Source organism: Dipodomys merriami, unplaced genomic scaffold, assembly GCF_024711535.1.
Source record: "Dipodomys merriami isolate MVZ:Mamm:240054 unplaced genomic scaffold, mDipMer1.0.p SCAF_34, whole genome shotgun sequence".
NCBI lineage: Eukaryota > Metazoa > Chordata > Mammalia > Rodentia > Heteromyidae > Dipodomys > Dipodomys merriami.
The window spans coordinates 15804671-15827986 of NW_027204937.1; the positions used below are offsets into that span (position 1 = coordinate 15804671).

At 42.5% G+C, this 23316-nt stretch overlaps 1 protein-coding gene across 4 annotated transcripts in view; it reads left to right on the forward strand.

Moving 5' to 3' along the window:
- The window catches only part of LOC138803464 (transcription factor HIVEP3-like), a 405830-nt gene that overhangs the window by 34446 nt on the left and 348068 nt on the right, over positions 1-23316 (forward strand). Inside the window, exons 2-3 of one of the 4 annotated variants that reach the window (XM_069987525.1) lie at positions 8853-8950; positions 11364-11449. The exons of the other annotated variants lie outside the window; for them this stretch is intronic. The gene's annotated coding sequence lies outside the window, so the exon portion shown is untranslated. The remainder of the gene's footprint in view (positions 1-8852; positions 8951-11363; positions 11450-23316) is intronic. 4 annotated transcript variants of the gene reach the window in all.

Genomic DNA, 23316 nt, shown 5'->3' on the forward strand with positions numbered 1-23316 from the left:
CCTGAGCTTCTTTCTTTTGCTCAAGGCTAGCACTCTACCACTTGAGCCACAGCACCACTTCTGGTTTTTTACTGTTTATGTGGTACTGAGAATTGAACCCAGGACTTCATGCATGCTAGGCAAGCCTTCTACCACTAAGCCACATTCCCAGCCCCTTAACTCCTGCTATTTAATCAAGAGAGGAAGGACATACTTCTGTCTGAAGGGAGAAGATCAAAGGCTATGCCTTCCTGCTCTCTCTTTGCCACACGTTCAGGTTTAGAATACCCAAGATGAACGGATGTAGCCTCTGTCTGCTTTGAAAGCTAGCATTTCAGATTTCTCCTTTGGCTCTGTTTCACGCTTCTTTTTCTCTCTTTGGTGAACATGGCTGGGGGGGGGTGAGGCTGAGTCCTTCTCACCTTACTGACAGTGTGGGTGGGGAGGGTGACCTACAACATGAGATGCTTGTCACTCCACCCGGAGTTAGGACTTAAGCTGGGATATCTGCATTGATTTGTTCCCTTTTTTTGACAGCAAGATTTGTGAGACCAGAAAAATTGTACACATTTAACAAGAACATGGTATAACTACAGTTCTCAAGCTTCGTCTCTCCTGAAGGCAGGTGTGAGTTTTCTCCTTTCTCCTGCCCTCCTGAGGTGTTATGAGGAACCTTTCCCCCCCATTTCACAGTCCCTTTACCTGCCTGCACCTCGGCTTCCTTGTCAGTCATGCAGGAAATGAGACCCTCCTTTGCCAGGAAATCTTTGCAGCTTCTTGGCTCCTTGGCCTAGTTCTCTGCCAATTCCTCCCTTGTGGGAAGGACACAGTTCCAGGATTGGTGCCAGGAAGGAGTGCCTGAAGGATTTGCCTCCAAAGACACTCCCATTGCCCTCTCTGATGGTTTAGTTGGCTCCCGTGTACATGGACCAGGACCCCTTTGCTGAGTTGAGGATGCAAAAAGACTAAGAAAACAACAAATGTTCATTTTATCCCTTTTGTATTATATTATCTTTAGAAGTCAGTTATGTTTTCTTTTTTGTTAGCTGTGGGGCTTGAACTCACGGCCTGGGTGCTGTTCCTGGGCTCTTTCCCTCAAGGCTAGAGCTCAACCACTCTGAGCCACAGTTCCATTTCCAGCTTTTTTTGTTTGTTTGTTTGTATTTTTTGATATTTAATTGGAGATACGAGTCTCACAGACTTTCCTGCCTGGCCTGGCTTTGACCCAAGATCTTCAGTAGCTAGGATCCTCCTGAGTAGCTAGGTTTATAGGAATGAACCACCAGTGCCCAGCTTGCTCACTTGCTTGCTTGCTTCATCCTCCCTTCCTCCCTCCCTACCTCTCCCTCTTTCTTGCTTTCTTTCTATTTTTTTTTTTTTTTTTTTTTTGCTGGTCGTGGGGCCTGAACTCTGGGCCTGGGCGATGTCCCTCAGCTCTTCAGCTCAAGGCTAGCACTCTACCACTTGAGCCACAGTGTCCTTCCAGATTTTTCTGCTTATGTGGGTACTGAGGAATCAAACCCAGGGCCTCATGCATGCAAGGCAAGCACTCTACCACTGAGCCATCTTCCCAGCCCAATCTCTTTCTTTTCTTTCTTCTTCCTTCCTTCCTTCCTTCCTCCTTCCTTCCTTCCTTCCTTCCTTCCTTCCTTTCTTTCTTTCTTCTTTCTTTCTTTCTTTCTTTCTTTCTTTCTTTCTTTCTTTCTTTCTTTCTTTCTTTCTTTCTTTCTTTCTTTCTTTCTTTCTTTCTTTCTTTCTTTTAAAACTTCCTGTTTCTAAAAAGATCTGAGTGTAGACCAATCAGAGTAAGTTTAAAGCTTATTTAAAAGGGGAAGACACTTTCTGCTTTTTTGAATACTTTTGTTCTTATGAGCAAGACCTGACACCTACCAAGCAGAACAGAGGTGGGAGATGTGTGCCTGGAGTGGGGTCCTGGAGCCCTCCCAGGACCTGAATGGATTATAATCTAGCTGAGTGTGAGGATTAATAGGAGTTCTGAGGGTCCTAGGAAAGGGTCCACCAACTAGCCCAGGGCATGGCACAGAGCACATACTCCAGAAATATGAAACTCATCTTTCAGCTCCTAAGACTCTTAAAAACAGGTGGCCACTGATGCCTCATTGCTAAACAGACACTGATGAACATGACAATGTGCCAGACACCACGCTGGTCCTGTGGAGAAAAGTGATCTCCAGAGACCAAGCTGCCTTTGTGGGCACAGCATCTGCAGAGAAGGAGAGGATATTTTTGTAGCAGGAGAGTAGGATGAGTCTGAGAGTAGGATTCATTAAACCAGATTGCTCATGGACTCCCAGACAGTGTTGGGGCTGCATCCACAAGCTTGTGTTCCTAAGCTGACAGTTGAGTGTCTCGGTTTTGCTATTACAGCTGCTTATTTATTCTTGTATAGATTACTTTGGTCCAGTGTGTTGCTTTTTTCTCTTTCCTTGCCCACCATCTTTTCTTCACTATTTATCTTGGGTACAGGCACCAAGCCAAACCTTGGTGTCATAAATGCACACTCTGGAGCTCGGTTATCTGAGCTCCGGTCAGGCTCTGCACTCTTTTTTTTTTTTTTTTTGCCACAAATGGAAATAATCATAGGGGTTTTTGCAAGTGGTACTATATGGCATACACTTAGGACAGCACCTGGCACATCCACAGTGCCAGATGGGTGCCCACTCCACTTACGATCTAATTTTAAATGTCCAGATTTTAGATATGCTAATGTAAACCACAAGTGCTAAACCAGGTGACTCTGATACTTGGGGAGGGAGGGGACATGAGGTTGGGAGCAGTTGGTTCTTCTGCTTTTCTGTTTTAGAATTCAGTAGGCTTTTTCAGTTTGAACATTTGGCCAATATCTTTTGATTGTCAGGAGGGTCTTTTAGTGCAGCTCACACATGCCTGTAGTGTATTTCTCATCATCGTACATTGCAGGGGAATTGTGATCCACCCACATTCCTTCCTGGGAGACCTCCAGGGGACTATGTGATGCTAAGATGACAGGGATCTTCTGAACAGTTGGAAGATACTCTCACTCTCCCATCCTCCTCCTCCTCTTCCTTTGGGAAGCCACTTCTCTCCTGCTAGTGGGAGGGTCCATTTTGGTGACTTTTCCTCCTCCTGTTCTCATAAGTAGACCTGTGACCTGTAGTGGGCTAACCCTGCTACCACATCCCTTTAGGCAAGTGACTGGTTTAGGGATGGGCATTTGCTATAAGATATACATACTATATACATATCTATATATCTATATATATAGCCTTATATAAGGCCATAAGATGCTACCCTGGGCCCTCTGGCTAGATCTAGTTGGGGAACATGGCTCTTTTTTTTATATATGTCAATAAGTTGTGAGAATGTTGGTTTGCCCAAAGCTGTCTCTCCCGAGCATAAAGATTCCATCTACAGAAGGAAAGGAAAGTTAGCATGCAAAGAGAAGTAGATATAAGCAGAAGCGAGGATGAGAAACATAGAAACAGGAGCACCTCATTTCAGTATGTCAATTCAGTTTACCCAAACCACATTAAACATGGTAACCTTTTGAGTTATGTGAGATAACTATTTATTTTTATTTTTGTTTTATTTATTGCTGGTTGAATTGGTTTGTTTGCTAACTCCAGTTAAATAATCCTAACTTACAGAGTTTAGAAATATTTTACATACTAGGTTTTCTAGAATGGAGTAGTAAGGCCTCAGAGGGAAAAAAACCTGAAAAAAATAAAAGATGAGTTTGCTCTGAGGTTAGACTCTCCTGATGATAGAATGGGCAGCTCCGCTATGACTTGCTCATAGAAACATCTACTGGGGACTTTATCACTCCTGCCTTGCTTGGTGGATAGTTCTTCTCTTTGAGAGGGCATTTCCTTGAACTTCTTAGCTCTTAATGGCTTCTTTCCATCAATGTTCTGCTCGGATATTTCCCTTCTGCAGCCCTTGGATCCTACTAGAAAAAATTTTCTCTTCCTTTGCTGAGTTACCACGCACATTATTTATTTCAGCTTACCTGAATTTGTAACATGTAGTGAATTGTATACTGGGCCCATTTGTCATTCAGAATCATTCCAGTTTTAGATCATACACCTAACTGGCTGGAACACCAGCCAGTGTGAGGTGTAGACCCAGCCTCCTGATGGGTCTGATGGGCTGGACTTGGTTAAAAAATTATCTATATGGGTTAATTTATGGGTCAATTGTGCTACAATTCTTATATCTTTTGATTTAAATAACAAGAATAGGGCCCTAATTTGTGGTGTTTGAAAGAAGTCACTATGGAGGATCTTTATTTAGCTAGCTTATGGTACCTAAATTATGTATAATGAGGATGTGTTTCTTTTGTAATTAGAAAAATGTATTACAATAATGAAAATGACTTCCTGTCATGTTGATGGGGTCAAAATAAGGTGGGTCATATGTTGTAAAGGGACTGATAATGAGAGCTAATTTGCCCTTCTGGTGATATAGAAGATATAAATAAGTCATTTACTAACTGATGCTTGGTTATTTTTAATTATTTCAAATGGGCAGATCTCAAATAATGCCTCATGATCTGGTATTCAATAATCAGGACTGGCATTCAATGCTTTCAAGTATATTTGCTGAATTTTACATTTGACAGAACTAAGTCACACTCAAAGCACTGTGGTTATTCTCAGGGTTCTGTGTATCTGCTGTGTGGTATATAATCAACATTCCATTTAATATATATGACAGTGACCTGCCTAAAGTTCTTTATACAAATTCTGGATACTTATGGACTATATAGATATATATTTCATATAACATTTATGGGATATATTCCTATGTATTTTAATATAAAGTTTATGGGCTAAGAGGGTTACTCAAGTGGTAGCATACACATGCACACACATGCACATACACATTGAAAGAATATATAAAATTTAGAAAAATTATGTCATAAAGATAAACATTTTGCTTAATTTCTTCTTCTCATTTCATACAATGTCCCAAACACCCAAAGTCAAAGATGAAGGAGAATAATGTTGGTCAGTCAGTTGGATTGGACAAAATTTAATATCCAGTTTATCCAAATATCCATTGTTGTCCAAATAGTAGCACTGTGATAAGGCAAAAATAATTTGATGGTATTACTCAATTTAGAGAAAATTAAGATAGAATATGATTATATTTTTATTTATTTATTTATTTGTTTGTCAATCATGACAAATAACTCTGGGTCTGAATGCTGTCCCTCAATTCTTCAGCTCAAGGCTAGCACTCTACCACTTGAGCCACTGTGCCACTTCTGGTTTTCTGAGTGGTTTATTGGAGATAAGAGTCTCATGGACTTTCCTTCCTGGGCTGGCTTTGAACAGTGGTCCTCATATCTCAGCCTTCCGAGTAGCTCGAATTACAGGCGTGAACCACCAGTGCCTGGCAGAATATGATTTTATGTCTCTTCCTTTTTTTCTTTTTTTGGTGTACTGGGGTTTGAACTCATGGCCATGTGCTTGTCAAACAGGCTCCCATATGAGTCATTCCTCCAGCCCATAATATGACCTTTTCTTGTTTTTAACATGCCATCTGAATGAATGTGTTATGTCAATTTTCACTGTATATTAGCTTTCCTTTTAAAAATTAATCTTATATTTACCATCTTTTTAATAGACAGACTTCAACACTCTAAGGGGCATTTTGTTCAGCAATGGTAAGCCAGGGTACCTCAGGATGTTTTATAAACACATCCATTAAATTACTGACTTTTCCAAGTTTGACAATTTACTAACCTGATATAACAGGTAGTTCAATTTAGCCGCTGTATGGAGAGCAATCATTTAGCACAGTTTGATATTTAACACTGCAGCTTAACCATAAAAAATACAATTTATGCTAATATGTTCTATTCAGGCCTGTTTCCAACAAAGCCTGCAATTTAGCCACTTCGAGTTCTCACAACTGCTGTTTACTAATAATGCTTGATTTCAACAGAAGAAATATTCCCTCAATTCAAACAGCATGAGAAATGAGTATATGAGGGAAGTTAATCATTTGGTGATTCTTTTAATCCTTATGCTAAAAGTTGGATGCAATTTTCACATCTTCTCTTTTTTTCTTGTGCTATATTATGTTTTGGATCCTTCCAGAACTAAAACAAGTATAGAATGTTTGCATTTTAGGAAAGGGATGCATTCCTAAAGAACTGTGATAATTCAAAACATGCAGCACTCCAATCTAATCTTTTCTTAGGAACAAATCTAAAAAGAAGGATTTTCTTGACCTCAACTGTGAATAAAGATGGGATTTAGTCATTTCTTATGGCACTAAAATTTACATAAGAGCAGCTGCATTGTGTGTCTCTTGCTTTGTGTCAGGTGTCTGTGGAATCATCAGAGTGTAGACCTATCTGCATTTGTGAATGTGAGTCTAGAATAAGAACCAACCTCCTTTCCCTTCTTCCCTCGACTCCCTCCAGCCAATTTTGGCCACTCGTAGGAGTGATGCGGCAGTTGTGAACTATGCCTGAGTTTATTTGTACACCTTCCACTAAGCCAATAGGTCCATGTTGCCATTCTTTTTGTTAAAAAATTATTATCTGCTTTATTGTCTTTTTTTTGTTTGTTTGTTTTTTTTGGGTCTGGTTGTGGGGCCTGAACTTGGGGCCTGGGCGCTGTCCTCAGCTTTTCAGCTCAAGGCTAGCGCTCTACCACTTGAGCCACAGCGCCACTTCTGGCTTTCTCTGCTTATCTGGTGCTGAGGAATCAAACTCAGGGCCTCATGCATGCGAGGCAAGCGCTCTACCACTGAGCCACCTTCCCAGCCCTTCTGCTTTATTGTCATTGTAAAGGTGATATACAGAGAGATTACAATTTCCTGAGTCAGGTAACGAGTACATTTCCTTCATTTCCTTTCGTAAAGTGTCTTCCTTTCCTTCCTCCTCTCCCAGTCCCTCCCCTCCTCCTCTTGTCTCCACTCATGAGTTGTATAGTTCACTTTCATCAGTTTCCAGTGAGCTCCACTGCTGTATTTTTTACCCTTTTCCTCTTGAGTTCTGTACCCTTCTCCTCCCCCACCTTCCCAAAGATATACACTTCAATACATCACATGTAAAGAAAAGAAAACAGAATCATCAAAAAATAGAGATTTAATATTTTTCTACATCAAAAAGGTATAATTAGTCATGTTTACTGCCACAGAAGGTGCAGCTCAGTGGTAGAGTATTTAGCTGTAGATCCAAAGGTGCCTGGTTCAAATCTGGGTGTTTGTTGAATAGTTCCTCTTTTTTAAAATTTAATTTTATTGTCAAGGTTATGTACAGAGGGATTACAGTTACGTAATTTCTTGTCGAACATTGTTACCCCCTCCATCATTTTTCTCCTACTTTCCCTCCCCACCAACTTCCCCACCATTTCCAACATATTGTCTTGTGAGTATTGTTGTTGCAGTGGTTCCTCTTCTATACCAAGAGCTTTTGCTCTCTTTCCTTCCAGTCTTGTAAAAGCTGGCCTCTAGGAGATAATGTATATGGTAAAGGAGAAGATCAGTAGGTAAGAATTTGCTCTCGGGCTGGGAAGGTGGCTCAGTGGTAGAGCGCTTGCCTTGCATGCTCGAGGCCCTGGGTTCGATTCCTCAGCACCACATAAGCAAAAAGAAAAAAGCCGGAAGTGGCGCTGTGGCTCAAGTGGTAGAGGGCTAGCCTTGAGCTGAAGAGCTGAGGGACAGCGCCCAGGCCCAGAGTTCAGGCTCCACGACCAGACCCAAAAAAAAAAAAAAAAAAAAAGAATTTGCTCTCTTCCCTGGGATCTTTCCAGCAGGGTATGCTGCTATTCTTGAATTAGGGCTGGTTGTGATTGCTTAGGCCAATAATGTGCAGTGGAAGGAATGTTCTGTAACTTCTAAGGTGTGGTTGCAGAACAGTGCTCCTTCTTCCTGGTATAGATGTTTCCACAGAACCTGTAACTTGCCTTCATGGCAAAGTCTTGGCAGATGTGAATTTATTACAGATTTTGAGATGGGAAAATTACTAGATTATCAGAGTGCGCCCAGTGCAATTGCAAAGGATAGACCTACAAGAGATTTGACGGTGCTCTGCTGCTGGTTTTGAGGACAGTGGAAGGGGCCCAGGAAGGCAAGTGTCCTCTAGGAGCCAGAAGAAGCACAGGGACAGATTATCTCATTGGGTCTCCAGAAGAAATGCAGATTGGCTTTCATCTTGATTTTTAGCTCAAGCCCTTACTTGGGACTTCTGCCCTCTCAAACTATCAGATAATAAGTTTATATTTCTTTAAAGAGTCATACTTGTGGTACTCAGGACCCTGACACATAAGGCTAGGTCAGGAAAAGTCTGAACTATTGGAACACCACTCCTGGACCCATCCTTTCCATGGAATTCCTTGGAATCCAGCTCAAGTCACATGTGGGTCTTATGGTCAGCTGCTCCATGGGAACTCAGGCTTTGATCCAGCTCAGTCCAGGCATTGGATTTATAAATTAAGAAATTTTTATAGCATTCCCCAACTATTTGAGTCACCTTTAACATTTTGTTTTTCAAATTGAGGCTCCAGGGATAGTGACACAGAAACAAGCTTTCTCTGCTCTTCTTGGCTCCAATTCCTGACCCACAGAACCCAAGAGTTTCATACAATTATTGTTATTTTATACCAGTAAGGACAGTGTGGTTTGCTGAGGTCAAGGAGATGAGCTCCGTGAAGCAAGGTAAAACATCTCACTTATGGCCCAGAGGCTGGTGTGGTTTGGCATCTCATGATGGGGTATTGTTAGAAGCTGATTTAGGCTGAGGCTGTGATGGGGCTGAGGCAAACAGAAATATGAATCTTTACATTGTTTGGTGTGGACCTTGTGTGCTAGAGACAGAAAACTGATACAAGACGTTTTATTGAAATTTGGTGCAGGCACAAAAATAGACCTGAAGACTAATGGAACAGATCAGAAGACCCAGAAATGAATTTACACATCTACAGCCACCTGATTTTTGACAAAAGCACCAAAAGTATGTTGGAACAAAAAGATGTATTCTTCAACTAATGGTGTTGGGAAAACTGGATATCTATATATGGAAGATGGAATCTGGATTCTTTTTTGTCACCTTGTACTAGTATCAACTCAAAGTGGATTAAAACCCCTAAGATCTGAAACTTTAAAACTACTATAGGAAGGAGTAGGGATACATTAGAACCTATTGGCATAGGCAGGAGCTTCTTGAGTAGACCTTCAGGAGCTCAGTAAATAGGAGAGAGAATTGACAAACGGGATTATAGCAAGCTAAATATCTTATGAATAGTGAAGGATATTGTCACAATGGGAGAAAGACAGCTTATAGAATGGGAGCTCTTTGACAGCTATATATCTAACAAGGGTCTAATAACCAGAATATACAAGAAGCTAAAAAGCTAAAGCCCCAATGAATCAAAAAATCCAATTAATAAATGGGCAAAAGAGCAACATAGACACGTCTCAGAAGAAGTAAAAAAAGCCAATAAGTACATCATGAAATGCTGAGCATCTCTGGTTATAAAGGAATGAAAAACAAAACAACATTTAGATTCCATCTCATTCCAGTCAAAATGGCTATCATCTAAAATACAAACAAATGCTGATGAGGAGGTAGGGAAAAAGTAACCCTAATATACTATTGGTGGGAATGCAAACTAAGACATCTACTATGGAAGGCAGTTGGAGATGCCTCAAAAAACTAAGCATAGAATTATCCTATGATCCATTGACATTGATACCGTTCTTGTGCATTTATTGAATGACAGGATACAATAAAGGCACCTGCATACCTGTGTCCATTGAAGCACTATTCACAATAGCAAAGTTAAGGAAACAGCCCAGATGCCCTTCAGAAAAGTTAATATATGTATAAAATTAGTATTTTAGCATACACACAAATACACATCAAATGGAATTTTATTCATCCACCACGAGGAATAATATGTCATTTGCAGGGAAAGGATGTACCTGGAAAAAATCATATTGAGTAAAATAATCCAGGCTCGGAGAGACAAAGGGTGCATGTTTTCTTTCATATGTGGAAGTTAGGTCTAAACTATAAATATATATGAAAACATACAGAGATATCTATATCTACATCTATCTATTTATCTATCTATACTGACTAAAGAATGATATTCATGGGAGTGAGATCCTATGGTGTATTCACTTGGAATAATTAACAGGTAGTTTGATAAAAATGAATACCAGAAAGCAGGACCATGTCTTGACTCAGGGAGTGGGGGCAAAAATGAGGGGGAAAGACAAATGAGAAGAGGAATAATAGGGCAAATAAGTCACAATACTTAGTGTGCATATATGAAAACAAGCAAGTTTGAGGAGATGGGTGGGGAGGGGGTAGAGGGGCAGGGAGGTGGATGGAAGGAGTAGCACTGATCAAGATGCATTGTACATGTAAATAGACATGTTAAATCAAAGCCCCTTTGTACAACTAATTGAAGATAAAATGAGAGACAGACAGAAAGATAGACAGAAGGTGGGAGAGAGGAGACATTTCATTGAAACACTTGGGTTTGGGGTACTTGATCACAGCTGTTAGGATGATTCTAGCATTCAGGCCCAGTACCAGTGGCTAAAAATACAGAGGTGTGTGCTGTAAGATGCCAAGGGGAGGGGAAGTCAAGAGAAGGCTGGTATAACTGTTTAAAACAAGATCTTTCTATTCTGATATCCTTAGATTATTAGTTTGTACTAGATTGCCTCTCTGAAAGTAAATTCAAAAGGAGATGGCTTGAGAAAAGCATGCAACTATCTGAACTTTTAGATCACTGTCCTCTGGTGGATCCTTGGGATTGTCTGACAGCCCTGTAGTATTTACCAGTCCATGCACTGCCATTCACTCATTCACCTGGCCAATGCTGGCTGACTCCTTGTGGGCCAGTGGATATCTCACACTTTGTCCTCCTCAGGTGTTTCCAGCATGTCCTTTCTATTTTCATAAGCAGGATTTTCTCTCAGAGATTCCCCACATTTTAGATTCTGAAAGGGCCTCGGGGAGCAGTTTATTTTGCTACTGGTGATTTTACAGATGAGGAAACAGACATGGATAGCCTCATTTGAGCCAGATCATGCTATTACTTAAGGGATGCAGATCTTGGCTCAGCAGAGTCCTCACCCACCATGCCTGTGTCCTATTTTATAGAGACTTTAACTTGACTGGATCAGCTAAGACTGAGGATAGATTTCACATGAATAGATTTTCTTGTGAACTGACTTTTGTGTGTAGACAGGAGAATTAGTGTCCTGATATGAGTTCGATAATGTGTTTGGGAGCCTAGGGGGTAAGAGAGAGAAAGGAGAAGACTGGGGTCCTCCAAGCTCCTTCAAGGACACGCTTACAATTTCTGAAAGAAGTCACTAGGCTTCATCTCTTCCTGCTTTCCCAGTAGCTCCATCCTGGGGACCGTGCTTAGGACACATTGGGTTGTTTGGCGATGGACAAGATCTGTATTACAACAATATCCTTCTACTAGAGGTGAGTGTGTTATTCTACAAAACTAAAATTTGTCTTCCATAGTCTTATCTATCTATCTATCTATCTATCTATCTATCTATCTATCTATCTATCTATCTATCTATCTATCTATCATCTAAGGATGTATTAACTTACTTTTGTGTTACCAGGCATCAGATCATATCCAGGGCCTGGTGCATGCTAGGCAATCATTCCACCACTTTAGCCATGCCCTTAGTACTTGAGCCACAGCTCTACTTTCAGCTTTTTGTGATTAGTTGGAGATAAGAGTCTTATGGACTTTTTTGCTTGGGCTAGCTTTGAACTGCTATCCTCCAATGTCAGCTTTCTGAGTGCCTAGGATTACAGGCATGAGCCATCAGTGCCTGGCCCATCCATGTTGTTTTTGGGACAAGGTCTCACTATTTTTATATCATGAATCAGTCTGCCTCAGTCTGCCAAATAGGATAGTTCAGATTATAGGCATGCGCCACCATGCCTGGCTCTGTGGAATCTTAAAACTCTCCATGCCTTTCCTCTGCCTTCTGGGTAACTTTTTCCTCCTCTTCTTAAGTTAGTGCTCCTTCCGTAGATTTAGTTTTCTAAAATGTTATGTCCATTCCTGGATCTTGTGCATTTTCAATTGTGAATTGATATTATTTTGCTCTTCATTTCTCTCAAGTTTATCATGTCAACTGTGATATGAAAGCTTTGAACACTGAGCACTCTTTTCTTCATACTGGTTATATTCCTTTTAAGTTTTCTTAAAAGAATAAAAGATTGTTTAAATCTTCCCAGCATTTTTGTTGTTGAAGAGCCCTTGTATATTATCTGCAAGAAAAAATTCTTTCTAGCTCTATTATTTAGTAAAAAAAAAAAGTAATATGAAACATTCTTTTTTCTAGTTATGTGCCTGGGCTGTGCTTGTATTTTCCCTCTGTACATGAGAGTCTAGCTTGGATTAAGTCCTGCTATTCCTGTGGAAGGGGGTTAAGTGGGCTGACTCATTAGAATATTGGGGTACATACACACATACAGTTATATACCTATACACACATATTCAGATTCTAATTAAAAACAGAGCTGAAGAAACCCTCTAGGAGCCCCTCAGCTGAGAGGGAGGTAGATCTGATACTTTAGTGGGGTTTTCTGCTTTGGTGCTTTCCCTTCCCTGGTTGACAGGAGCTGGCCACTGGGGAAGGTGAAGTGTGTGCATCCAGGGTTTGACTAGAGGAGACTGCTTTTCATCCTTTTACCCCTAGCTCAACTTTTGTCTGTTGTTGCTCTTTTGCTAAGACAGTTAATCTTGGACAGTTCATCTCTCCTTCTTTGATTCCCTTCTCATTTACACTCTTGAAAAAAATAAACATACATGTGTGCTTATCTATTTGTATGTACATGCTTACATGGATACTCTCGCTTAAGAGAAAGATCAAGGACTGGGAATGAATGTGGCTTAGTGGTAGAGTGCTTACTTAACATGCATGAAGCCCTGGGTTCAATTTCTCAATACCACATAGACAGAAAAGGCTGGAACTGGTGCTGTGGCTCAAGTGGTAGAATGCTAACCTTTGGCAAAAGAAGCTCAGGGACAATGCCCAGGCCCTGAGTTCAAGCCCCAGGTCTGGAAAAACAAGAGAAAGATGGACAAATGTGTACTATGTTTGCAGCATATTTCAGATTAAGATGATGTTCTCTCGTGTATGTGTATGTGTGTATATGTGTGTGTAAAGATAGATTTATGTGCATTGTAGACAACATAGTATTTTTTTTTTTGCTGTTTGTCATAGTTGCATGGTTGTACACAAATTTAGACTTAGCTTTAAATTCATAGTAAAACTCTTCTTAATGATTTTCCTTTTCCTCCTTGGAGAAATTACTACTGCTGAACTTTACTTTTGTTGGCATATGTTGTTCATTCAAATGACACTTTTTGGGGTACCTGCTCTGAATTGAGCAGAACCTTGAAGACACCAAGGCTCCCTGACTTACATCTTATCAATATTTGTGTATTAGCTTTTTTTATTGTCAGGTTTAAGGATACATCTCAGTTTTATCACCATTCTGTCAGCAAGTTATTAAAGAAAATGTTAAATAGCAATGGGAAAAAGCTGTGAAACTGCATTTGTTAAATTCTTCCCAGTTGACATTTACCTGGACCTACCCACTAATCAATTTTGTATCCACTGGATACGTAATTACAGGCTTCCAGTTTCATGATGGTCAGTCATGTGAGATAAAATCTAAAGCACCCAGTAAATTCTTCTCCCTGATGGATAAGATCCATCAGCTTTAGTCTCAAAGCTCTGTTGATTTTTATCCTGGCTGTAGCTGTTGATTAAAATAAGCTAGGGCTGGGTCTATTGTTTTTCAGAGACTTAGAGGGCTCAGTAGGCCAGGGGAAGAAACAGAAAAAAGGGAGACTTAGCTCAGTGCTGTTAAACTATCTTCGTGTGTGTGTGTGTGTGTGTGTGTGTGTGTGTGTATGTGTGTGTGTATGCTTGCGTGCACGCACGCGTGCAAGCACTGGGGCTTGAACTCAGGGCTTCATTTTCTTTCTTTTTTTTCTCAAGTCTGATGCACTTCCACTTGAGACACCCCTCTACTTCTGGCTTTTATTTATTTATTTTTTTTTGTTGGGTCACTTGAGATAAGGGTCTCCCATCAGGATGGATATGGAGTTTTCTTGGAATCTCCAGATTTTGTTGTCTTCGAGGTTCCCGTGAGACTTCTTCTGGGTGGTATTCTTTCAGACTGAATGCTGAGGTGGGGGCCCTGCTTTCCCTCTTGGAGCTGTGTGTCTTCTTCCTCTTGCCCTCCTCGTGCTTCTGAAGGAAGGCTTTGCTTCTGTTTTCCCCAGGCTGGTCCTAACCTTGGAAACCCCTCTGCCTGCCTGGCCTGCGGAGAAGTGGATCTTGACCCAGGCATCTCTCAGGCTTGCCCAGGCATGACAGTACCCATTGCAGCCCTGCAGGGCACAACTTGCCTTACCCTGACCTTACAGTTTTCCCTCCATCCCTTACTGCGTTCCCTGCCAAAACCCAGCAGGCTCTCCCTGTCTTACCCTTCCTCAGGGAGTTCTTGCTCAAAGGACTTCTGCTTTAGTGGGATTGTTCCCTTGGGTGCCTTGAAGGCATTTACTAAAGAAGAAAACAATTTGTTTCTTTTCTTTGGGCTGAATTGTCTTAGGGCTAGTGAGTCTTAGTTGTACCAAATTGAAAAAGCTTAATCCTAAGACCTCCAGTGGTTCTATTTACACTACATTCCCTCTCCCCCACCCCGAGCTTGGAAAAGGGTTTTATGGTCATCCCATGTGAATGGGGTCATACAATACCAAGGTCCTCTGCCTCTGGCTTCTTCACTTAGAATGATGTCTGACATTCATCCAGTTTGCAGCATGAATCAGTAGTCTCTTTCTTTCTTTCTTTATTATTGTTGAGTACTATTCCACTGAACAGACCTTTCCCATGTTTTGTTTATCTGCTTACCAGCTGAGGTATAGTTTGGGCTGTTTCCATCTTTTGGCTGTTCCGATTAATGTAGCTATGAATCTATCATACAAGTATTTATGGGGACATATGTTTTTCTTTCTCTTGAGTAGATACTTGGGAGGGGAATTGGTGAGTCAGATAGCAAATTTATATTTAACTTTTTAAAACAACTTTTGAATTGTTTGCTCAAGTGATGACAGCATTTTATTCTGCAATCAGCCAATGTCTGTGGGCTCCCATTGCCTTACACTCATACTATACCTGCCCTTGTTCTCTATCTGAATGGGTTTATATTTTGTAGTGCTGGGGATCAAACCCCAAGCCTCAAGTATACTAGTCACACCTCTCAGTCCCAGTCTTGTTTTTCAAAGTTTGGTTTAGAGAAGACACATTCTCAAAGCCCTGCTTCTTTGAGCAATGAACATCGCCCTTTTAAAAGCTCAGACACTTTGCATATTGGGATTAGGACATCAATGTAGGAATGGTAGGAGGGGAATTAGAAACAGCTTACAACTTTTTTCTTTATAATTGATACTTAATTCTACTGTGAAGAAGGGAAGAATACCTGTTCTTGCATGTAGGAAACTTAGCAGCATACTGCACAGCTAAGAACGGTGCTTACATTAGAGTATAAATGGATATTCTGATTGGGTAAAAGATGAGTCAATATTGCTTTCAAAAAGTGACTATTGCTAAAGCATGGAGAAAAAACCACAACAGGCTCAGGTGAGCTGGCCCTGTTAGGACAGGTAGGAGCTGCATATATATCTGCTGAGTGAATGAATGGAAGGAGAGAATTATTCATTTGCTAGGGCCACCCTAATGAGATGCCAGAGCCTGGGCAATAGGAGGCCAAGGTGCTGCAGGCTTGGTTTCTCTGGAGGCCGCGTTTCCTCACGGGACCTCTCACCGTGTCCTCACGTAGTATTTTCTCTGTGTACAAGACTCATCTTCCTCTTTTTAGGACACCACTCATATTGCATGAGGACCCCCGCCATGTTATGACCTCATTTCACTTTGTCACCCTTCTCTTAAAGGCTTCCAGATACAGGCTGAGTGCATTGGGGTTAGGAATTGGGGGTTTACTGGGCTTAACCAGGTCATCCTTCTTAGCACAGTGTCCCACAGGGATTTAGAACCACAATTAAAAGGTTCCTTAGTGCTAAGCCCCCATCCAAATAAAGAAGTAAAGCCTTCTTCAATGTAGACCAGAAATTAAAGATGTAAACGTGGGTCTTAATAGGGAGGAAAAAGTCTAGGTAAAATCACTGAAATCCATGGATTTTAAGAGGACTGTTCCGTTTTTATTTCAGAGGCCTTGTCTATGGTTGGTATGATTTTCTTAAACTTGATTTTACATCAGGAAATTGTGTGAGGTTAGCCTTAGTTACATTTTTTTGGTGACACCATCAGATACTCCCACACTTTGAAAGTTTGATTCTAGCCTGGGAGCTTCCATGGAGGTGTGTTGCCTGAACTGCCTCATATCCTCGTCCATGCATGCTCAGGCTGGAGCTTTGCAGCCTAGAGGCTGCAGGAGAGACCAGGGGATGCTTGATGCTCACCTCTTTGCCTGCAGCTGCTCCCTCTTTCAAGGCTGGCAGGCTGGACCCTCCTCAGTCTTGAGGAAGGAAGGGAGGCAGGCAACTGGGAGGTGGGAAAGTTTGGGGCCACATCTCTCTCTGAGGGTAGCAGCAGTCATTAGCTTACACAGTGAAGAGCCTCTGGACCACGGAACTGGAAGAGCCATGGAAGGTAATAATTCTCATCCTATCCTTTCATATGCCGCCCTGCCCAGTCTTGCCCAAATTTCCTGTCAGACTTGTTTTTTTCTTTTCTTCGCTCTCCCATTCTCTCTCTGCCACTGTCTTCCCACCTTAGTCCAATTATTCTAGAGTAATTTACACTATACATCCAATTCTTTCTCCTATCACCTAGCTCACCTACTTCCTCTTCCTGTGCCTGCAAACAGGTAGGCTATAGACTAAACTCATGAGCTATGTTGGAGCTATGCCAAGTTTTGGTTTCCTAGGGCTGCCATTCCAAAGCACCACGAACTGAATGGTTTAGAATAACAGACATGGATTGTTTTGCAGTTCTGTGACCAAAAGTCTTCACATCAGGGTGGCAGCAGAACCATGCTCTACTCTTTGTAGGCATGAGGAAGGAAGGTGGCTGGGCAGGTCCCAGCTCTTCCTGGCTTCTAATTCCTGGCTTGTGGCCACCTAGCTCCACTCCCCCTCTCATCCTCCATCCTGAGTTCAAGTCTATGCACCAGTTTCTCCTTTTTGTAAGGCCACCAGTCATATATAACTATATAACCATACCCTAACTAGTTACATCTGCAGTGACTGTTTCCCTAATTATGGTTTGGGATTACTAAGAGCAATAACTTTAGAGTTATTAATTTCGAAGAATATGCTCAGAAACATTGTACTACTTTCGTTTTGTCAGTTGTGGGGCCTGAACTCTGGGCCTTGGCGCTGTCCCTCAGCTCTTCAGCTCAAGGCTAGCGCTCTACCACTTGAGCCACAATGCCACTTCTGGATTTTTCTTCTTATGTGGTGCTGAGGAATCGAACCCATGGCCTCATGCATGCAAGGCAAGCACTCTACCACTGAACCACCTTCCCAGCCCAACATTGTACTACTTAAGAGTGAATATCATGCTTGCTTTTAAGGTAGTGAAAGGATGGAAATGACATGGTATTTACATTGGAAAGCAGAGATCCTGACAAGGTCAGCTGGTCCCAGACATCATCTATATTTCACCTGGTAGAGGACCTCTGCCTTCCATCTTAATTTGGCCTAAAGAAACGTCTTCTAAGAACAGCCTTGGTACCATGCTGTTTCTCTTGGCAATAGCAGCAGGATTCAGTTGTTCTATGCTCAGGCAAAGCCATCTTAATGGAGAACAACAGGAAAAAGTGAAAACATCTTATAAATCAATCTTTGTTACTTCTAGAGATACAATAACTTAAAGCAGACTCTGAGTGTGTGTTGGGACTCACCAGAATTCAAAGACTGAATGGCCAGATTGACTTTTCAGTCCACGTGTACTAGAGGTCAACATGCCTCCACACCCCCTCCCTCGGTGCCCTCCCTCCCCGCTCCTCTGGGTTGACCTGGAAGTATTAGAATAGCATTTCTGCTTTGGGGAAGGACCTGGACAAAATTCATTTGTGTGCATCTGCTCATCTCAGTCAGGTTTCCTGGGAAACCAACTCTGAGAGGGAGATTTTCTGGGCTCTGGAGAATGTGTTCTGGTCTGTGTCTGTGGAGGACAAGGGAAGCAGGGTATAAGAGGAGAGCTGAGTTGGGCTGCAATCACCCTGCAGACCTCAGTTGGTCCCATGGGAGGCCCAGGAGACAGGATGGCTCCACAGGATTGGCCCCAAGTGAGGCAAGAGGGCCAGGCCTTTATATCTGGGACTTGTAGAAGTCATGGGCTAACGGCAGGAGGGGAACAGCCCAAGAGAAACCAGGATGATTCCTAGAGAAAAATTGCTTGGGAGCCACAGCAGTAAGGAGGCACCCCTCAGCGCCAGGGGTTGGCAGCACAACTCAGTACAGGGGTGCTTCAGGAGACAGAGGGAATGTACTTGAATCTCAGCGACTCAGCAACCACTGTTCCTGAGACTAAGGCTTTGGGACTCACCTAGGCTTGGCCTCTGGTCTCACAGGGCTTTCTATCCAATAGAGGTCAAACAAATATAGTCAGTTATAATATCGTGTGACACTACATGGTGGGAGAGTCCAGAGGGCTTCCTGGAAGAAGTTGTGCCTAACCTGAGACCTGAAGATCTCAGGCTATGCTAGGAAAAAGCAAAAAGGAAGTCCTGAGCTAGGCATCAGTGTCTCATGCCTGTATTCCTAGCTACTTCTGGTGCTAAGACCTGGAGGATAATGGTTCAAAGCCAACCCAGGCAGAACAGTTTAGGAGACTCAATGTCCAGTTAACCTTCATCAAGAAAAAGCTAGACTGGAAGAATGGGGGCTGGAGGCCCTGAGTTCAAGACTTGGTACAGGCAAAAAAGTGTGTGTGTGTGTGTGTGTGTGTGTGTGTGTGTGTGTGTGTGTGTGTGTGTGTGTGTGTGTGTGTGTGTGTGTGTGTGTGTGTGTGTGTGTGTGTGTGTGCGTGAGGTTGTAAGCTTTGGGAGTAAGCTTGTGCTGGGAAGAAGAGCATCCTGGAGCCAAGGATATGGGTAAGCCTAGAGTGGTCATTGGGAGAAGAGAATGAATTGGAAAGGGAGGAAAAAGAAGAGAGTCTTGTGTTCCATAGCTGGGCATAGAAGAGCCCAGAGCAGTCACTATGGAGTGGGGGAACAGGAAGAAAATCTTGAAGACTTCCATTCCTGTCCCATGTCCAAGTTCTTGTCATTGTGTCTGCCCACATCCTTTGGGAATCTTTAGCCATTTTCCAGTTTCCACTCCTGCACCCTGTCTTCCACACATCCACCTGCTCAGCTCTCTTCTGACTTCTGGCCTTCCTTCTTTTTTGGCTGGTGCCCTTCTTTGGCTCACTCCCCCCTTACTGGCTCTCCCTTTGCAAACACTGGATTTGGTCTGCTCTACATCCTGTTGCTCTGGCTCCTGAACCCATCATCTAGTTTCACTGAAATCTCCTACATGGCACCAGGAACCTTCCTAGTGATTTCTCTGTGCCATCTTTTGGGCCTTGCTACAGCTCAGGTGCTAGTGGCCCCCTTTCTTCATAAAATGTTCTTGACACTAGACCTCTTGATTCTCTTCCTGATTTCCCAATGTTGTCTCCAGCTTGGCTCCTGTAAGACACACCTCCCCCTCCCCCTCCTGCTCTTCCATGGAGCTCTGGAAACTCACCTCTTATTATTTCTGATGTGTGGGCTGCACCTAGCATCCTGCCTCTAATGAACAGAAAGGGAAATGATGATGAGCTTTACCTCTTCATACTGTTGCCTTGAACATTTAACATTGCCACATTCCAGCCATAGCAGGCAATAGGATCATAATGGATTAGAATACCCCTGCCCAACCCAGTGAAATGTGCTGCAATCTTGATCCACCTTGACTAACTTATTGGTGTTTTCAGTCTTTGGGCTCCCAAGGGGAGCCTGGGGCAATTGTTGCTGCTGGGCCATTTGGTCTCAGACATAGCTTTGTCTGTTTTCCCTCAAATGCTACATGGAAAAAATTGGGAGGCAACCGGATGTGCTCCAAATGGTGTGATGGAAATTGGCAAAGGAAAGTCTGGAAAATGGCTTACCATCACCAGATGGTAAAGGGCCTCCCATACTCAGCTACGAGTTGGGATTTCGATCTGTAGAACTGGTGAGCCTTTCATAGTTTGTTCTGCTCTGTAGCTCTTCCCAATTCTATTAATGCTTCTTTTACTTATAATCCTGATGTGCTTTCTGGCTGGGCAAATAAACATCCACCCCCCTTTAATGGAATTCCCTAATAGCTTATCAAATTGATTTTTGGATTCTGGAGCCACTTAGTCTAGTTCATGTTTTCTGGGAACAACTTCCCTCTATATCTTGTCTTGTTTTTGAGGTACACGAGGTCCTTGACAACATTTCATTCTGGAAGCTGGTTAAGGCCATATGGAGGCCTATGATATCATTTGTTATATACTTTTATGACCTCAAAAAAGAGATCTAAGCCAGGTACTGATGGCTCATGCCTGTAATCCTAGCTTCACGAGAGGCTGATATATGCGGATTGCAGTTCGAAGCCAACTCCTGGCAGAAAAGTCCATGAGACTCTTATCTCCACTTAACTACCAGAAAACTGAAGTGATGGTGTGGCTCAAAGTGGTAGAGCACTAGCCTTGAGTGAAAAAGCTCAGGAAGAGTGGCCAGGCCCTGAGTTCAAGCCCTATTACTGACATTTTTTTTTTAAAGGAAACTATGTATATGTGTGTATATATGTATACACACACACTTAAGTATCTGGATATGTGTGTGTGTGTGTGTGTGTGTGTGTGTGTGTGTGTGTGTGTGTGTGCTGGTCTCAGAGCTTGAACTTGGAACCAGAACGCTGTCTCTGAGCTTTTTTGCTTACAATCACTTTATTATCTCTTGTATTTTCTATAGATCAGGAACCAGGAAAGGCTCAGCTATATGATCTTGACTCAGAATCTCTCAGGTAGGTGCTGTCTGATGGTGGTGGAGCTGGCAAAGTAAGGGACAGACCAGGCTATTCTCCCTTCATGTTGTCCCAGGCTTCTCCATGTGGTCTTCTGAGTAGATTGGTTTGAGCTTCCACACAGGTTGGTGGCTTTAGAGCTGTCCCTTACTTCCAAGGTAGATTAGAACTCCTGCATAGCTGTTCCCAGAGAACCAGGTAGGAGACACCTGTCTTTTACCATGAGCCTTGGAAATAACATAACATAACTTCTACCTATTAGTTAAAATAGTCACAAAATCCAGCCTGCTTTCCAGGGGTAGAAACATGGATCCCACCTCTCATGCGATGGATGGGAGGCTCACGTTCTAAAAAGCATGTGAGAAGTGAGAGATGTTGTTGATGCCATTTTTGGAAGGTCTGACCTGCCACAATAGGGCAAGGAAGATAGTGGGGGTAGGGAGAGTGGAAGTTTGTTACACACGACCTCAATAGATCATATGCCTTTTTCACTTTGTGTGGGTCTATAAACAGACTGCATGCACATAAGTGAGTTGGATAACTATTAGGTTGGGCACCCAGAAATATGGCCTAGAAAGGCAGCTTGTGTGATAGGTTTATTATGGAGTTGCTCTTATGAAAGCCCCTTAATAGAATGAGAGAAACTACCAAGGTCAGGGGAGAAAGTAGGTAACTGTGTGGTTTTGGAGAAGTCTATCTTCAGCCTAATTACATGAGAAGCCCTAGAGTGAGAATTGTGCCACAAAGGTTGTTCTGCCTTGAGGCTGGGAGGTTGGACCATTACTCTCCTGTGCTAATCAAATTCTGGTGTCATAGGGGAAGGTGGGGAAACACCACTAGGTAAAGCAGCTCCCATCAGCTAAGGAGAACCCTAAAAAAAAAAGAGTACAGGTATTACTAATAAGCAGCCAACACCTGCCGCAGGAGGCGGAGAAGGATTCATGTTATAGTTTGAGTGTATTTCAAATGAGCCCCCAAATGTTCATATTTAAAGGTGTGGTCCCTGGGTGATAGGATTTGGAAGTGCTTTGGGCCTTTAGGATGTAGGCCTTGTAGGAGGACCTTAGACCATTAAGGAATATGCACAAGAAGGGGACGTTTGGACCCTGAGCTCTGCTTCCTCGCTTGGTTATGGATCTGACCTGATCTTGGACTTGGACTTTCAGAGTCATGGGCCAGATGACCCTCTTCTATCTCATAAGTGGCCTATGTTAGGAATTTCATTATAGTAATGGAAAGTGCACTAACCTTATACACTAGCATGGTAGATGGGGCTTTTCCTGGGACACTATTGCATTTGTTGCATCCCACCCCTCAGACTCTTCTGAGCCCTTTGCTTCTCACTTTAAGGTTACTGCCATCTCTTCAAAACTTCATCAGGGTTTTTAGGGGCAGAAATTTTTTGGATTAGTGGGACAAAAAACAGTCTCCATTGCTGTGGTTGGTCAGGAGGTTAATGGATGGATTCACCTCACCCTCCTTCTCCAGTACTCTTTCTAGAATCTCATCTCTTGGCAAACACTTCTGGTAATCAAGCTGCCTTGTGGAGTGGAGTGACCCAGTTGAATATCCCCAGGCTCTGGCCTCTTAAGTACCTTACTCTTCTTGTCTGTCTGCGGCTGTTGTACTTGTTGGTTTACAGGTAAAACTCAATTCTGAAGGACCAGGAGACATCCATTGGATCACCTGCCATAGGTGTCACTGTCATAGGCATTCACCCTGCCCCCATCTTGTAGCAGCATCCCTACCTCTCCATCAACCATCATGGCTAAGGCATCTAACTGGTGAGACAACTTAATTTCTTTGCTTACTGTTGGAACAAGTTGTCTAAAATGGGCAGGCAGTAGTAGCTTTAATTTCAGCAAAAAAATTCATCCCAGGATGGTAACATTTCTAGACCTACTGAGTCTAAAGTCTTTAAGTCTTAAGTCTTAAGTCTAAAGTCTTTAAGTCTTAAAGTCTTTAAGAAAGCCAGAGTTCCCAAGTGACAATGAAGGCAATAGTGAGCGGGGCTATTCCTACTTCACCCTACCTTTGCTTCTGAGTCCAATGTGCTTTGTTGTTTGAGGGCAAGCCCTGTATGATAAATCTTGATTTAAAGTAGATAATACCTCTTGCACAGGAATTCACACCAACCACGCACCTTCACTATGCTTTGAAGAAGTTGTCGCATTGCGCTGTCAAGCCTCAAGCATCACTACAGTGCAGTAGGTAGCAGGACCAGTGGGCCACATGGTCAGGGACACATGGGGACCTTTGGTGTTGAAAC